Source organism: Ambystoma mexicanum, chromosome 2p (genome assembly GCF_040938575.1).
Source record: "Ambystoma mexicanum isolate Mex_15411 chromosome 2p, UKY_AmexF1_1, whole genome shotgun sequence".
NCBI classification, from domain to species: domain Eukaryota; kingdom Metazoa; phylum Chordata; class Amphibia; order Caudata; family Ambystomatidae; genus Ambystoma; species Ambystoma mexicanum.
Genome location: NC_090923.1, coordinates 799,020,507 through 799,025,890, shown reverse-complemented (window position 1 = coordinate 799,025,890; position 5,384 = coordinate 799,020,507). Strand labels below are relative to the sequence as shown.

At 47.9% G+C, this 5,384-nt stretch overlaps 1 long non-coding RNA gene across 2 annotated transcripts; it reads left to right on the top strand.

The window, feature by feature from the left end:
• The first annotated feature begins 1,346 nt into the window (after nucleotides 1-1,346).
• Nucleotides 1,347-2,709, top strand: LOC138566805 (uncharacterized). 2 transcript variants are annotated; one of them, XR_011302017.1, is made up of 4 exons: nucleotides 1,365-1,472; nucleotides 1,597-1,702; nucleotides 1,832-1,951; nucleotides 2,115-2,709. It is a non-coding gene; the product is annotated as an uncharacterized lncRNA (long non-coding RNA). The 2 variants fall into 2 exon arrangements; XR_011302016.1 differs by lacking the exons at nucleotides 1,597-1,702; nucleotides 1,832-1,951 and having other exon boundaries at nucleotides 1,347-1,472.
• The last annotated feature ends 2,675 nt before the right edge of the window (nucleotides 2,710-5,384 follow it).

Sequence of the window (5,384 nt, the reverse complement as noted above, 5' to 3'; positions counted from 1 at the left end):
GGCCCTCAAGAGATCCAAGAACTTAAAGGACATTCTGACACATGCCAGAATGAGCAAACTCAGCACACGTTCCTCCCTTTGGCATCTTAGAGAAATTATGGACCACCACCCGTGTGGAATCTGTACTGCATGCAAATTCACTCGCAAAATTATCTCGTTCCCCATAGGCAGCAAGGATTGGCAACTGTGCCATTTTTCCAACTGCAAATCCTCAAATGTCATATACATAATTGAATGTCCGTGCGGCCTCAGATATGTGGGGCAAACCTCCAGACCTATCCACAAAAGAATCAGTGAACATAGATCCAGAATCTAGTGTAAAAACATTACTGCACCACTGGTTCCCCACTTCATTGAATTCCACCATGGCCCAGACAACTTTCTATGGTTGATAGTGGACAAAGTCACACACACGAACACCTTGTCTAATTCACTGAACTTTAGGGAAGCTTGGTGGATGTTCAAATTAAAATCTATATTGCTTGGACTGAATGAGACACATCCAATTGGCCCTTGGACCTGAATCACCACCATCCTCCTTGTATTGACTTAACACCACAGCTGGACACCTTGGCACTGTGAACCACCACTGGGCTGTCAAGTATGCAGACATCAGGTATGCACCTTGCGTAACCCTCTAGCTATGTACAACATTATCCGGTCAATCTGCACGCTGCCACACCCACTGCCTAGTAGGGTCCCTCCCTCCCCTGGGCCACAACTCCTTTAAAAGACTATCCGCTGGCCCCCAGTGCCCAAGGGGTGTATGCCCCAGGGCTACCTAGCCTATGGCTACGTGCAGTCACACATCCTTAGGCCATAGCAGTCTTCATACTAGTTGACAGCTCTGACACAGAGAGCTGCTGTATCTCCTTCGGAACTCCAATTCTATAAATCCATTCTTAGCACTGTTGTGATCCACTGTAGGCACATCCTCATGCTGGAGCATGTAGTCCACTACATGCAAGATGCATGTAGTGGACTACATGCATCTTGCACACACACACATCACATATAATCTAGCCTTTGGCCTAATGTAGACACACTACCTTAGGCCATAGCATTGTCTATACCAACCGACAGCCCTGACACAGAGAGCAGCTTCGTTTTCCTCTGCATTCCATTCTTTTTACAAAAAACGATTGTATTACCATTGTGATCCACTATAGGGGTACTTTCATGCTCCACTACATGCATCTTGTACACGCAGATCACTTCACTCATGGAAGCACCTGCAATGGGGGTCTGGATAAGCCTCCGGTCTACTCTCTGCAGCAGTGGCTGAACCTACGTGCCCCTGCGACTGCACAGGTGCTGTGGAGAAGCCTTTACTCTCCTGCACATGCGCAGTCGCATACGCGAGACAGCTCGCTTTTCATCCACTTTCACTTCGCGAGTGGACACACACCAGGGACGTTCGGCCGCCCCACAGCACTCCGGGCCTCATTCAATAGCCACTTCCATGCCTACAGGTGAGCCCTAGCTGCTGCTGCATTAATGAACAGCTGGCCCCTTCCTGTTGCACATCTACGTGCACTTTGCCTCAGCCAGCACGCTTTGTGCATCATCAATAACACCATTATACTTGCCTTACAGCAGAACACTGCTGCCTGCCCTCAGCGTTGCCTTAGCCCAGCGCCTCTACCCCTGTGATGTCAACGGCCAACTTACCCAGGGCTCGTACACCATTATGGACATTAAGGTTAAGAATGCTCTAACCTTTGCAATAGTGACACAATTGTGCCAGCCCATAGTTAGCCTACAACGCTTCCTTTTTTAACCTCACGATGCTTACCTAGGCACATATATTTTCTTCCATTTGATTGTGTAGTGCCTCATTCATAACGTTGGCCTAGAAGGATGTGTAGCAGTTTCCCCTCAACGGTCTCCCTCTACCACCATTGTATTCGCTAAGCCAGTAGGCAACTATACCTGTTGCTAACAAGTTAAGGTCAGTGCTAGAACTGAAGTGTATTTTCTTGACATTATTTTACCCAATTGTTTTTAACAAAGTCTGTGCACTTACTTCCCTGTCACTCACAGCTATAAGTACTCATTAGAATACTTCATATACTCTCCATTGTTTTACTTACCTTCCCCTCCGCTTCTTGCAGGGGTTTTCTACGCCTTGGCTCCAGAAGAAGGATCTTTAACTACGCATGCAAAACGTCTTTGAGCCCTGGCACCATTTGCTGCCCTCATGTTCCACCCCGTTTGGGGTCTTTGATTCATCATCCAGAACAAGGTCACCCTTTAGCCTGGATCTAGTAGACCTCCCCAAGGTCCAAACTCCTAGACGGACTATATTGAGTATACCTTTACTAGGAGACAAAAATACATTAAAACTATACAAAGCTCCAGTGTCTGCCAAAGACATTAACTAACAGCATATGTTTCTCAATGTGAGGTGCAAATCTGTGCGCACCTAGTCCATTCTGACACCTGTGACTTTGCTTTGTAGACATTTATATATATAGTGTATGTCCAATCTGCATGAAGTAATGCCTTTTGGGAATTTTCTTTTTTGTATAAATAACTCACACTGTTGAGATATCATTGGAACTATCTGTACCTCTTGAACTATGGTACATTTTGCACTGTGATTTGTGAACCTCTTCTTGTCTTTGTTTAAAATGTTCACAGTCCTTCAAGTTTATGTTTAAAAAATTAAAAATAATGTCAGCAATAAGAAAAACTGACCTACCTTAACTATACTGAGTTTCTAGTTGTAATTTACACAGCAGCGCATGACATGGTAGTAAAATAGTATACTACATGTTTGCCATATATTTCTGACTAAACTTGCACCTGAATGAGTTGCAATTGAAAAGAATTGTTTACAGGCAGGACCCCTCCCTGTTTTCAGCTTTTGTTAGCCCATAGTCCTGTCCCTATGCTGGGCTCTCCCTCCTGTTACCTCCTATATCTCAGATGGCCTCATCGGCCCCAAGTGGGTCCACGGTCTGGGTGGCATCATCAACTTCAAGTGGGCCCACAATCTGGGTGCAAGCATCACAGAAGGCGGTCACTGCTGCAGCAGATAGCCCAGGGACAGGCGAATATGCAGAACCCTCCATGGTGGACTTCCCATCCTCATGTCCTCGTGCTGTGTGTGCAGCCTGAAACCCTTCCATGATGCCCCATCTGACCCAGTGTGCTGCCCTGCAATGGCCTCCTCCACCACATGCACCCCTATCACCCGCAAAACCCACAGAGAGCCCTCCGCCCTAGTTGCCCCCTGTGTGGCATCACCATGTCCCCCATGACAACAACCTCCTATGACTTACGCTCAGCAGCCTCACCCGATGGAGGAGGTGCTGCCACAGCCACATCGTTCTCAGAAGATGATTACATAATCTTGTGTGGCTGTGGTTTGCGCTTAGGTCTGGAGGCCCTGTCCCTGCTGCCAGCTGCAGCAACGGTGTAAAAGGGTAAAAAGAACATTGACACCCATGAACATTGTCAATGCATGTGTCACATACACAGCATCTATAGGACCATGAATTCAGCACACATCAACCATCAATGGTCCCACACACACATGCCCATGCAATCAGCAATAATAGTGATATACAAGTGTAGGCACAAAGATGATTCCCAATCATGACTCATACACATGCCCACCCACATGGAACCAAATCAGCACACGTCACTACACCAATGAAAAAGTGACCCAAGTTGTACATGCAGGCATGTCTATGGGAAAATGCACCTGCGCACATGTCTCAGTTCCACCATAGCATGTCTCACAAGAACACCTTGTCCGTTCGCGTAGACATGCAGGTTAGGAAAGGACACAAACAGGACAACCACGAGGAGTCACGCATTGGACAGGAAAATTAGACAACCATGGATTGGACATGCGCAGAATAGCCATGCGAGTGGGTGAAGATGCCACATGACATATGCTTCGACACTCCTAAATCATATTACATGTTGCAACATGTGCACATGTCAGTTTGTACAGAAATCATGCAACACGTACATGCACCCATTGGTGAGGTCTAAGCACCTATTCTGTTGCCCCCAGCACAAACAAATGTCATGATCATACGCCATCTCTGGTTATTCCTACATTGGTCGGACAGAACACACTGCAGTCCCTGAGAGGCCTATGCTCTCACATGTCAATTTCAGACACAGACACACATGTGTCACTCTCAGCTGCTGAGTGTGGATGAACCAATGTTCAACAGATGATCTGTGATCCATACAGTTGATGTGCGTGTATGCACCCAACATCGCAATCTGTCCTCTATGCCCAAATGGTCACATGTAGTCATCCACTCAATTTGCATATGCACTAGTGCACCAAATCACAAAAACCTTCAGTGCACATACAGAAGCCTGGCCACATTAGCAGATGTCTGGCATCACATACACACAGCATCAGCATGAGGCTGCATACTGGTGTAGAGCAGTGGAAAACACATGCTGTGTACATAAGGGAGTGCATGCAATCATGCAGATCCATGCAGAACAAGCACAGAATGTAGAGCAGTGCACCACATGGCTACTCACTAGCAGCTTCCAGACGCGATCTCCACTGACGGATCTGGGAGTGGAGCACTGGGTAGAAGGTCTCCAGGACACAGTGCTGAAGAGGTGACAACCAATGGCCACATGAACGGTGCACCTCCATGGTGGCACCTACTTCGAGAGCAGCTTTCGCTTTCTCCTGGCTCTGGTACGCCAGGTCACCCCAGCACTTTTTGACAGTATCAATGGAATGGACTGCCACCCCCTCTGTGTTGATGGCAGCCGTGATGTCCTCCCAGATCTTCATAGGTCTGCCCTTTGCAAGCTGAGTTGCTGGGTTGAAGAGGAAGTACGTCAGGACCTTATCCAGCAAGATCTCAACTTCTTTGTGGGTGAAGTTGGCAGCCCTCTGCCTCGCGATGGAGGGCAGGATGGGCCAGACATGGCAACCCATAAGGCAGCTGTGGGACAGTCGGGTCCTAATGTGCTGTAGTGTAGTGTTGGTGGAGGAACAGAGAGGTGGAAGTCCCTTGTCAGCAGTAGAGGTGGTCATAGAGCCTCACAGGTGCACCACAGGAAAACAGGCAATGGTGGAACAGCAGGCACTCAAAGGCAGTGCTGGCGGGCAGCAGACACTCACAAACCTCAGGCAGCAGCAGATGGAGGGCATTGGAGGCCATACAGGGCTGGAGGATGCAAAATAAAATGCACACAGGCAGGAGCAATCGGATCCGTGGCATCTAATGACAATTCAGCGTGGAGATGAGAAGAAAGGCCTTCAGCGCATAATTTCTGTGCTATGTGCTGCACGCGGCACGCCCACACATAGTGTCAGGGATATTTAAGAGGTGCGACATGCATCACTTGTTGTGCACGATAAGGTATGAAGAAGGACGATTGAGTGT